We start from the raw sequence: 13,580 nt of genomic DNA, 5'->3' as shown, positions 1-13,580 counted from the left end.
AACTGGGCATTGCTGAGCAGATGTTGCTTGATGGCATTAGTGATGACACCTTTCAGCACCTTACTGATGATCAGGAGTAGACTGATGGGGTGACAATCGGCCGAACATGACCACAAAACCAGTCAGCAACAAGTCTTATTCTAAAAGGTGCAAAATGTTAGTTTTCATATTATAAATAAAGGTAAAGTCATCATGATCTTACCAGAACATAGAGCTGCTCTACTATGAGTGAGAGAGAGTGAGAGACACCGAGTGATGGTTTAACCTGAGGGTCACCGTGCCTCAAGCAAACAGAAGAGGTTGAGAAGTAAACTCCTTCATGGTTATCACAGCCAGGGCAACAGTGAAACCCACACTGTAGGCCTCACTTTGCATTGCAAATCATTTGTCCAGTCAACTGCCAGAGGAAGTGGTTGAGGCTGGTACAATTGCAACATTTAAGAGACATTTGGATGGGTATATGAGTAGGAAGGGTTTGGAGGGATATGAGCCGGGTGCTGACAGGTGGGACTAGATTGGGTTGGGATATCTGGTCAGCATGGATGGGTTGGAGCAAAGGGTCTGTTTCCATGCTGTACATCTCTATGACTCTGACTGAGCTAACTGACCCTCCCTGGTAAATATTTTTATATTATTTTATATATGGTTATATTTTTTTTAGAACCAAACAAAATACAGCTAGAAATGGACACTGATGATCCACAGCACACAGTTTGTTGCTCAATTTCTCTTTGTCTCTGCACAAAACCAGAAATCCTAAAATATCGATGAGAAGCTTTTGTATTCAGTTGTGTAATTAGCAAAGCATGAGCTTGGCCACCTTATACTACAGCCCCACAAGGCTGTGGATGCTTAACTATACAGTATATTCAGTAGATTTATGGATCCTACAGAAACCCTTAAAGGTACGGGAAGATTGTGGGACTTTGGAATTAAGGTAGAAGATCAGACACAATCCCAATGAATGGTACAACAAGGTCAAAAGGGATGAATGGTCTATACCTATTCCAATCACTTAGACCCTTATGTTTGTATCTAATTTTCCACAACACCTTTCATTAACCTGTCCTGAAATGTAAGACATTCTTTTTCAACATTATATCTCCCCTTTCATTTGAGCCATCTCCTTCTGTATGAGCATGCCAATTTTGTGCCAATTTACACCAAATTATACACAACTTGACTTTACCAGCTTGCTTTCTCAAAGAAATTGAAATAACTGCACAAGGGGCCGATATCCCTTCACCAAGTCACCCTTAATTTACATGTGCACACGGGCTATGTTCATCCAGATCAGAGTCAGTCCCTGAAGTCAGGAGATTCTGAATCCCAGTGTTTATCTTTCAAAATGTTATTAAACAATACACAATTTACAAGACAATTAACAGCTGTATACAGAGTAACAGCAATTTTACAAGGGAGAGGAGCAGCAAATCCAGGCCCCAAACCCTACTATTCAACCAGTTTTCAGGGAAATGAGGACAAACCTCAAATCCCAGTTTCAATCATTATAAACAGTAACAATGACAACTACAAACAAGCCAGTCCAATTACATAAAAAAGTGCATAAAATACTGACCTCCCCAGGAAATCCAGCAAGCCTCCCGTCTCTCCCACCTTCTGGCCACTCTACAGCAGCCCGCTACTACACCCCTTCCGGTTCTCGATCCGCCCCATGCCCCTTCTGGCTCTCTGTCCACCCTGACACACCTTCTGACCACCTCTAGAACAGCCCATCCTGTTTCCCCACCCCTTCCCATGACAATATCGATCAGGACGGCCTACCCATTTTCCGGCTTCCCTAACCGCCCGTCACATCTACCGGCTGCCTCTAGGACAGCCTGCCCGGGGTGACAGCGCTGAGGACATCCTACTCGCCTTCCAGTTCTTGGTCTGCTCCTACATACCATCAGGATCTCGCCCACCCTGATGTCTTATCTGGCTTGACACACCTTCCAGTCACCTCTAGGACAGCCTGTCCCCTTCCCCAGAGACGACAGCGTGCAGGTCAACCCACAAGCCTTCCGGATCTCAGCCTGCCCCTACGCAACTTCTGGTTTTGGGCCACTCTGACACACCTTCTGACCACCTCTAGGACAGCCCATCCCGATTACCCCTTCTTGGGACGACAGTGCTCAGGATGGCCTATCCATCTTCCGGCTCTCGGGGTGACTGGCATTAGGATGGTCTACTACCTTCCAGCCTTTTGGGCAGCCTACCCACCTTCTGGTTCACAAGACGGCCTACCCAACCTCTGGGTCTCGAGATGACAGCTTTCAGAATGACCTATGAGCTTCCCAGATCACAGTAAGGTCTGCTAGATCCAGGTATACACAAAACAGTGCAGGTTATAAACCCAATAAGCAACAAGACAGAGTCCTTTCTGTTACAGAGTCCATTAGCATAAATAGTTCTCTTCAGAATGTAGAGTTCATTCCTAGCAATGGAATCCAGTCCAGTATTCAAAATGCATTGTCAGAGATTAGAGTCCACTCCAGTATGCAGAGTCCACTCCTGAAGGCAGCAAATACATAACCCCACAGCACACACCATCTCCATAGAGGCCTGGCTTATCCACAGAGAACCAGGCCCACTCACAGGATCACTGTGAAGCTGTAGTTAACTCACAGGGGTTTGGTCCACTCCTGAATTCCAGGATACTGCAAATGCTCACCTCCCAGCACACACACACACACAGATGTTCAGTCTTTACAGAGGCCTAATCCACAACAAAGGGCCAGGCCAACCCACAGAAACACCTCATCCGGAAAGATGTACTTTCTCACAAGGGCTTAGTGTAAACACCAAAAAAGTGAAAACATGTAAAGAACAAAGAAAGCTACAGTGCAAGGGCTAAATCCTGCCACAAAACCAACATCGTCCTTTTCTCAAAATAAAAGAGGAAAGAATGACACACAGGCTGTAACCAGCCAGTGAAACAATAAGTCCCTAATGAGAACCGAGCTACATCTGAAACACATTGACTGTATGCATTTAGAAATCAGTCTTCACTAAAAAGGAAATATCAGTTAATAAACTAACTACATAATTCAGGAAAATGCAGAAACCAACTGCAACAGAAACACACTGGCTTTGGCCTAGTCACATCATAGTCAGTCCCTGAAATCAGGAGATTCTGAATCCCCTGTTTATACTTTATTAAGCACTCTACTCCCTATAGTACCCATCTCTCCCTGAACAGCTCGAGGGAGTTGGTAGACACTGGGTGTTCCTTTTCCAGGGCGGGGGTAATCCCCAATTATATTTATTTTTCCTTCTTTTTAACTCTGCTCCTCAAAAAAAAGCAGAAACTAATAGTAGCAGGAAAACACTGACCATGGCCCAGCCAGCACAGAGTCGGTCTCCTAAACGGAGGGGTGTTCCTTTTTATTTTTTTCTTCTCTAGCACCCATGTAGTGTCTGTGCAGGTGTGAGACACAGTGGAAGAAAACAGGTGTAGAAATTTTTATTCAATTTCCACCACCAGGAAGAAAGGAAACAGCAAGGTGGCCAGTGACAAGCAGTGCCCTTCACATCAAATGGTATTGGTTCCCCTGTTTATATATTTTTTTAAATGACAAACAAAACAGAACCCAGGACTAATCCCTGTGGAACACTGCTGGTCACAGGCCTTCCCTGGTTTTTTTCCCACACTACCGCCTAACTGCAGTAGTGCTTATTTTTTTCCCCAGCACCCATGGTGTGTGTGTGCTGGTGTGAGCCACAGTGAGAGACACAAAGTGCACAAATCTTTATTCAATTTCCACCACCAGGAAGAAAGGAAAACACCCAAGTGGCCTGTGACAAGCAGTGCCCTTCACATCAAAGGGTAATGCTTTCCCTGTTTATATATTTTTTTAAATGACAAACAAAACAGGACCCAGCACTAATCCCCGTGGAACACTGCTGGTCACAGGCCTTCCCTGTTTATAACAGTCAACCAGAGCTCCCTGAGTAACTATAGGCCGGTGAGTCTTACCTCTGTTGTGGGCAAAGTCTTAGAGAGAATTGTAAGGGATAGGATTTATGAACATCTGGATAGGAATAATGTGATCAAGGATAGTCAGCATGGTTTTGTGAAGCGCAGGTCGTGCCTCACAAACCTTATTGAATTCTTTGAGAAGGTGACTAAGGAGGTGGACAAGGGTAAAGTGGTAGATGTGGTGCATATGGATTTTAGTAAGGCATTTGATAAGGTTCCCCATGGTAGGCTACTGCAAAAAATACGGAGGTATGGCATTGAGGGGGAGTTGGAGGTTTGGATTAGGAATTGGCTGGCTGGAAGAAGACAGAGGGTAGTAGTTGATGGTAAAGGTTCATCTTGGAGTGCAGTTACCAGCGGTGTTCCGCAAGGATCTGTTTTGGGACCATTGCTGTTTGTCATTTTTATAAATGACCTGGAGGAGGGGCTAGAAGGTTGGGTGAGCAAGTTTGTGGATGATACTAAAGTCGGTGGAGTTGTTGACAGTGAGGAAGGATGTGGCAGGTTATAGCGGGATATAGATAAGCTGCAGAGCTGGGCAGAAAGGTGGCAAATGGAGTTCAATGTAGCTAAGTGTGAAGTGATTCACTTTGGTAAGAGTAACAAGAAAATGGAGTACTGGGCTAATGGTCAGATACTTGGTAGTGTGGATGAGCAGAGGGATCTTGGTGTCCATGTACACAGATCTCTGAAAGTTGCCACCCAGGTAAATAGTGCTGTGAAGAAGGCATATGGCGTACTGGTTTTTATTGGTAGAGGAATTGAGTTCCGGAGTCCTGAGGTCATGTTGCAGTTGTATAAGACTCTGGTGCGGCCGCATCTGGAGTATTGTGAGCAGTTTTGGTCCCCATACTATAGGAAGGATGTGGAGGCACTGGAACGGGTGCAAAGGAGGTTTACCAGGATGTTGCCTGGTATGGTAGGAAGATCATATGAGGAAAGGCTGAGGCACTTGGGGCTGTTTTCATTGGAGAAAAGAAGGTTTAGGGGTGACTTGATAGAGGTGTACAAGATGATTAGGGGTTTAGATAGGGTTGACCATGAGAACCTTTTTCCACGTATGGAGTCAGATATTACGAGGGGGCATAGGTTTAAATTAAGGGGTAGTAGGTATAGGACTGATGTTAGGGGTAGATTCTTTACTCAGCGAGTCGTGAGTTCATGGAATGCCCTGCCAGTAACAGTGGTGGACTCTCCCTCTTTATGGGCATTTAAACCGGCATTGGATAGGCATATGGAGGAAAGTTGGCTAGTGTAGGTTAGGTGGGCTTGGATTGGCGCAACATCGAGGGCCGAAGGGCCTGTACTGCGCTGTATTTTCCTATGTTCTATGTTCTAAGTGGTCTAGGTTAATCACCCTAACCAAGGATTCCGTAAGCAATACAATCCACCTGGATCCAATCACTACAGAAAGGGATTGAATTTCCCTCATTCAATTTCAAAGCATTTTGAAGAAACTAACATTTGGCTACACAGACAAATAATAAACGGTCAAACTGTGCACCATTGAATGAAGTCACCACTTCATTCTTCCAGTGATATTTCTACAAGAAATCAATGGAAATTTTAACACCACTAAGAAATAAAAATGATGATACTCTACAACACTGTTCTTTCATTTATTTTGACTTCTAAAAATACATTGTTTGCAATGATTTTGTTTTACAACTGTGCAATCAATTGTACTCACCAAAGAATTTACCTCATCCAAAACAAAAGAAGATTAAATTAATATCTTTTTTGAGATTTTAAATAGAAGGTTTACTCAATTGAACAATGTGTGATTGAATAATTTGATGCTGTTAACCATTAAACCTGACTAAGTCAACATTTATTCCCAGGAGGGAGTTAAGTGCCAACAACATTGCTATGGAGTAACATGTAGGCCAGACCAGGTACGGTTGGCAGATTTTCTTCCCTGAAGGGCATTAGTGAACCAAATGGGTTTTCCAACAATCGACAATAGATTCACCATCATTAGACAATGACTAAATGCTTACAAGAACACAAGGATTCTTGTCACATTGAGACAAGGGGAATGTTAGTTGTAAAATGCAAGCTGCTAGTCTTGAATATCATAGATTAAATTCCAGATTTTTAAACTCAATTTGATTTCCACCATCCACCATGGTTGGATTTGAACCTACGTCCCCAAAACAATACCTAGGCCATAAGATTCAAAGTCTAGCAATATGACTACTAGGCTATTGCCTCCCCTATAGTGAAGCATAAGTTGGCATAAACTATAGAATGTAAAAAACAGACATGATCTGAGGCCCATTCCTTCAAACAGATCATATCAATTAGCATCATCATGGATTCTCTATAACTTGTGTGATTTGTACACGAAAATTCAGATGGCAAACTTTGATTCATAGAATCCCTCTTGTGTGGAGGCAGGCCAATTGGTCCATTGAGTCTGCACCACCTTCTGGAGAGTACCCCACATAGACCAACCCCATAACCCCTCATTTTCCATAGCAAATACACCTAGCCTGCATATCCTGGACACTTTTGGCAATTTGACATGACCAATCTGCCTAACCTGCACATCTTTGGACTATGGAAGGAAATCAGAGTGTCTGACGAAAACCCACACAAACGCAGGGAGATAATGCAAACTCTACGCAGTCACCCACAAGTGGAATTGAATCCAGGTCCCTGGTGCTCTAAGGTAGCAGTGCTAACCACTGAGCCATCATGCCACCCTATTGTTGGTGATGAATCTCAAGGAGGAATTCATCCTTCAGCCCCTACATTCCAACACCACCACCTCCCACCCCTCAAAAAAGCTACATGAATGAAAAACTCCAATCTACAGTATTCAAGACTAGGCATTTGCATTTCACAGCTGACATTCCCCTCTGCCCAGTGTGACCAGGATCCTGGTGCTCTTGTAAGTATTTAATCATTGACACTTAAATTTATTCCTGAGACCTTCATTCTCCTTTAATAATGATAATTTAAAAATGAATTCATGAACACCGCATTAATGGTTTTTCATGACAATCTATTCCAGTCATCTTACCATCAGTCTTACTGAGTACTACTAATTTCATGCTTACCTCCTCCAGCGCTGCAATCACAGTTCAGCTGAAATAACTAGGTGTATTACTTTACATTTACCAGATTAAATTTCATCTTCCCTTTCTTAGTCCATCTACTTAATGTGTCCAGATTCCTTTGAGTGTGATCAATCTCCACCACGCTAATCCAACTACCACCGAACTCTACTAATCACTGTGCTCACTCATTGTCTTGCTCATTTATCATCATTTTGTGGTTCCCACTGCCAAGTGGATTTTCAATCTAGCTAACTAACTTACATGTAATTCAATATGCTTTACCCCGTTTAGAAATCTCAGATGCAGAACCTTATCAAAAGGATGTAAGTACATTAAATTTACTCAGTAATTTAACAGTCCTAACAGAAGAGTTTTGTAATCTGAGACTTATACCTATAAAACTATGATAAATACCTTTTTGTAAAGTCCAAACTTTGGACGTCTAATGAAATGTATGGAAGAGCCACCCTCTCCAGTTTACTGGATACAGCCTCTACGTTGTCAGCTTTGTTCAGTTGACAAATATTTCCTCTGAGCAGGTGGTTGTATATTTATTGAATGAAACACATAACCTTGGCTGAAGGTATAGTAAACTGAGTGTTATGTGTTATGGCCTGCACAGCTGCAAATGGAAGGAAGAGTAAGACGTGTGTTTTACGTAGAGCTAATCATGATATCCCAAAATGTCTGTCAACCAATGAATTACAATCATGTTGTCATGTAAGCAGCCACGTTGCTCACACAAATTCAGCCTGATTTTCAGCAGATTTTTATTTTCTGTGACACAAATTTTTTTAAGAATTCCTTTGTTGGAGATGACCATTTCTGGTGAGAGCAGCGCTTATGGACCCAGAGGGTAGATGAGAGCCCACCGCATTGCTGGGAACTGGGATTTGCTAAGATGCTTATACAGAAAGTCAGCATGGGCTTTCTGGGTTGAATGTTCTCTATCTATGCTCCAACCAGTCTATAATTCTGTGTTTCCCCGTATATGCTAATATGGTGAATTCTGCAGCACCTGTTGAACTTTACAGACTGTATATATTTATTGCTAAATCTATTAAATCTGGAATTTGTCCACAGCTATTTTTTTAACTGTAGAAATAACTGAAACATTGGGATCAATCTATGATCACCCCATTTTCAGTGTAAATGGACCAGGACCAAAAATAAAGACAAGATTTTACAAAGTTTTAGACCAGAGACCTTCTTGATGTCAAATGTCAAGTGTGCTTGGGTGTATCCCAGAAACAGGAGCGAGGCCGGATAGCGATAGCAAATGAGGGCCTTATGCTACTCTTAGGCTCAGAAAATGTTTGAAAAAAAATTGCATTTGTGTAGCACCTTTGTTGACCACCAGATGTCTCAAAGTGTTTTGCTGACAATGAAGCAGTTTTTTTGAATTGTACTTACCATTAAAATGTCCTTATCGTCACAGCTAATGTGTCCTCACAAACCCTATTGTATTGAGCATGGCAATGTGATGGAAGGTATTCACAATGTGAAGGTGTTACTTCATCTCCACAAGGACTGAGTGGTGTTCGCTCTTACAGCTACTGTCACGGACAGAGGATGATGTCCTGTGTGTTCTTCCCCCCGATAGTTCCCTCCACTGCCTGCCACAGAATCAGACAAGTACCAGGAGAGTTCAGTGGGAAATAGGGAAGGCAAATTGGAGTGGTCATCTTTATTGCAAAGACAATGGAGTAAAGAAGTTGGAAGGCTTTGCTAAAATGATACAGGACACTAGTCTGACCTGACCTGGAATATAATGACCGACTTTGGGTTCTGTATTGAGTATTGGAGGCGGTCCAGAGAAACTCCACTGATTCCGAGCATGGAGGGACTCGGCTATGCTTTGATTCAGTTTGATTTATTATTGTCTCATGTGCCAAGATAGAGTGAAAAGTTTTGTTTTGCATGCAATACAAATATATCATACTGTACAGAGTGCATTATGGTAAAAATACAATGGGAGAAATACAATGTCACGGCTGCAGAGAAGGGGCACAGACAGTGAGATCAACATTGAATTTAAAATTTGAGGGGCCCATTCAGAAGTTGAATAACAGCTGTTCTTGCGTCTGTTGACACGTACATTTAATCTTTTGTATCTTCTGCCTGATGGAGGAAGTTGGAAGAGATTCTAACTGGGGTGGGAGGGGTCTTTGATGATGTTGGCTGCCTTCCCGAGACAACGGGAAGTATAGATGCAGTCAATGAATGGAAAGCTGGCTTGTGTCATGGACTGGGCTGTGTTCGTAACTCTCTGTAGTTTCTTATGGTCCTGGGCAGAGCAGTTGCCAAAGCATTGTGATGCATCTGGATAGAATGCTTTCTATGGCGCATCGATAAAAATTGATGAGAGTTATGAGGAGAAGTTGAACAGATTGGGCCTGCACTCATTGGAATTTGGAAGAATGACAGACAATCTTATTAAAACATACACAATTCTTAGGGGACTTCACCAGGCAAGTGTGGAGAAGATATTTACTCTTGTGGCAGAGTCCAGGACCAAAGACCATCGTCTCAGAATAAGTGGTCACACATTCAAGACAGCGGGGAGGAGGAACTTTTCTCTCTGAGGATATAGGGGTCTGTGGAATTCTTTGTTGCAGAGGGCTATCCAAGTAGGGCTCAATAGGGGAATCAAGACTTAAAGAGAACAGGCAAGGTAAAATTGAAGGCTATCAGATTGGCCATGATCTCATTGAATGGTGGAGATGACTCGATGGGCTGAATGGCCTATTTCTGCTCCTATATCTTAAGGTCTTGTTGGAACAGAATAGCCTTTATTGTCACGTGAACTCGAATAAATGCAGTGAAAAGTTTGTAATGTTGCCTCTAGGTACAGGGTACCTAGGTACGGATACTTTAAGTGTTATTACAGAATTTGAATTTTTTTAAAAAAGACTAGCATGGGAGTACAGAGTTTAGATAGTTCAGAACGGGAATAAAAAGTATCTTTAAAGAATTAATTTATAGTCATTTTTCACTGAGTCTGTACTCACTACACTTCAGAACATGAGGTCTCCTTCCCCTAGCTCGGCCAATGGTCACTCTGCTCCCCGCTCCAGGCTCCAGCTGTAACACACTTCCAGGAACTCGGCCCACATTCACTCTGCTCCCCGCTCCAGGCTCCAGCTGTGACTCACTTCTGGGACTCCTCTCATGCCCGCTCTGCTCCCATGCCAGCCACCATTTGTTTCCCATGCCAGCCTGATCTCAGGCTCCATTTACCACTCCCTCCAGGTGGGGCACTTTACGACGTTAAAACTTGGGGTGGTAGAGGGGAAGAAAAACTACAGCAAGAGGGAAGAATAAAGGAAAAGAAACAAGCAAGCAGATCTTAGATTAGATTCCCTACAGTGTGGAAACAGGCCCTTCGGGCCAAACAGTCCACACCGACCCTCTGAAGAGCAACCCACCCAGACCCATTTCCTCTGACTAATGCACCTAACATTATGGGCAACTTACCATGGCTGATTCACCTAACCTGCACATCTTTGGACTGGGGGAGGAAACATGTTCAGACACAGGGAGAATGTGTAAACTCCACACAGGCAGTCACCTGAGGCTGGGATCGAACCTGGAACCCTGGTGCTGAGAGCCAGCACTGCTAACCACTGAGCCACTGTGCTTAGCCCTTTAGTGATCGGACATCTTAATTTCCTTCATATGTTTTAGGAATAACTAATGGCTAGTACACTAGGTCTAACACTCCTACGGTTCAAGATATTGCCTGGGATATGTTATATCCTCCTGAACTGGAAAATGGCACCTCAGCTTTGACATCACTTCCAACAAATGCTGAAATGCTCTAGCGTGTTATCTTCGTTTTTGTGCAGTTTTAGTTACCATCTGCATTAACATCGATTGTTCCTCAATCCATCCAGAAAAAATGGGTAGTGTGAGTCCGGATTATCTCATTTACAGTGAATTTTCAAGCAATCAGAATAGAACATTTTAGGTTTTTGTTTATTTGGACTGTCGCTTGCTCATTCTTCAATTACCCTGGAAAAGGTGCTAGTGAGCTAACTTCATGAAAGATTGGGGTGCTTGGGGTGGATGGGACACCCCTAGTGTTTCCAGGAAGTGAATTCCAGGATTTTCATCCAACTGCAGTGAACAAGCAGTGGTTTAAGTCAATGTGACGAAGATTTTTAGATTGAGTATAATGTGGATAAATGTGAGGTTATCCATTCTGGTAGCAAACCCAGGAAGGTAGATTATTCCCCAAATGAGGGGATGATAGAATGGGAAAGGGTGAGGGGGGAATGAGACCTGGGTGTCTTTGTACATCAGTCTCACGCAGATGCAGCAGGCAGTGAAGAAGGCAAATGGAATGTTGGCCTTCAAAGCAAGAGGAGTTGACTACAGGAGCATAGATGTCTTGCTGCATGCATATAGATCCCAGCTAATATCAAACCTGGAGCATTGTGTACACATTTAATCATTTTATCTGAGGCAGAGTGTTCTTGCTAAGGAGCCAAGGTTTGCAAATATGTTAAATATGCAATATAAAGGGCTGAGTGCTGTTGACATCAAGTGGTGTTGGTAATAATTCATGTGAGAAATCATGTCTCTGACTGATTCTTGGAATGATGGCAGGATTAATGTATGAAGAGAGAATGAATCCCCTTCACTCATTGAAGGAGCAGTGCTCTGAAACCTTGAGACTTAAAATAAATCTGTTGGACCATTATCTGGAATTTTGTGACTTCTGACTGGATCCAGCTAGGATTACATTCATACAAGTTCAGATATTTTGGTATACATTCCTTTACTATTGAGTGCATTGAATATCGGAGTTGACAGGTCATGTGGTGGCTGTGCTGAACGTTGATATGGCCACTTTTGGAACACTGTGTGCAATTCTGGTCTCCATGCTCTAGGAAGGATGTTGTGAAACATGAAACTTGAAAAGATTTACAAGGATGAGCTCCTCACCAAGATCATCCCCAAACCTCCAATTTTCACCTTTAAACAGCCACCAAACCTCAAACAGATCATTGTTCGTTGCAAACTGCCCGGCTCTCAGGGCAACACCATACAACCTTGTCACGGTGGACACTGCAAGACATGTCAGAGTGTCGACACGGGTCCCACCATTACATGTAGGGACACTTCCCACCATGTACGTGGTAGGTACTCATGTGAACGTGAGGACTGCAGATGCTAGAGATCAGAGCTTAAAAACGTATTGCTGGAAACCTTTTATCTTAGCCTGCTTGGCACACCCTCCTCATTCCTGAAGAAGGGCTTATGCCCGAAATGTCGATTCTCCTGCTCTTTTGATGCTGGCTGACCTGCTGCGCTTTTCCAGCAACACATTTTTAGGTACTCATGTGACTCAGCCAATGTTGCCTATCTCATACGCCGCAGGCAAGGATGCCCTGAGGCATGGTACACTGGGGAAACCAAGCAGAGGCTATGGCAATGGAAGAATGGACACCGCACAACAATCAACAGACAGGAGTGTTCCTCCCAGTCAGAGAACACTTTAGTGGTCCAGGACATTTGACCTCAGACCTTTGGGTGACCGTCCTCCAAGGCGGACTTCAGGACAGGCAACAATGAAAGGTGACTGAGTAAAGGCTGATAACCAAGTTCGGTAACCATGACGATGGCCCCAACCTGGACTTTGGGCTCATGTCGCACTACAGGTGACTCCATTGTATTATAAACACACACACACACACACACACACACACACACTCCTACAAACATATACACTCACGCGCACACACACACACACGCGCACGCACACACACACACTCTCCTACAAACATATACAAACACACACACACACACTCCTACAAACATATACACTCTCACACACACCATCTCACAGACTTATGTCCCTTTACACTCAAACTCACACACATACACACGCTTTCTCACAGACACTTCTAACCCCTCCCCCGCCCCCACACCTACATGCATACGTACACATATAAGTTTGTGGGGTGAATTTGTACTTGCAGAATTACATTTTACTTTGCCCAAAAACTGCATGATTCCCCGTAAACTTCTGTAAATCCATTTTTTAGATTAGAATCAGTCTGACCATTGAGACACAGGCAGTGTCACACAGGGCACCTCACACCTTCAATGCATTATCTGGGCCGACATGGCACCAATTGTTACACTTGAGAATGTAACTTTTAAATAGAGTCATAGAGTCATAGAGATGCACAGCATGGAAACAGACCCTTCGGTCCAACCTGTCCATGCCGACCAGATATCCCAACCCAATCTAGTGCCACCTGTCAGCATCCGGCCCATATCCCTCCAAAACCTTCCTATTCATATACCCATTCAAATACCTTTTAAATGTTGCAATTGTACCAGCCTCCACCACTTCCTCTGGCAGCTCATTCCATACATGTACCACCCTCTGCATGAAAAAGTTACGCCTTAGGTCTCTTTTATTCTGTAATTTACATATGAAAGAACTGAAACCAACATGTTCATTCCAAAAGATGCGAGACTTAACAAACAATCCAGGTCTTTTTCAATATATAATTTCA

The sequence above is a fragment of the Hemiscyllium ocellatum genome, chromosome 19 (assembly GCF_020745735.1).
Source record: "Hemiscyllium ocellatum isolate sHemOce1 chromosome 19, sHemOce1.pat.X.cur, whole genome shotgun sequence".
NCBI classification, from domain to species: Eukaryota; Metazoa; Chordata; class Chondrichthyes; order Orectolobiformes; family Hemiscylliidae; genus Hemiscyllium; species Hemiscyllium ocellatum.
Note: the sequence above shows the minus strand (reverse complement) of the source record.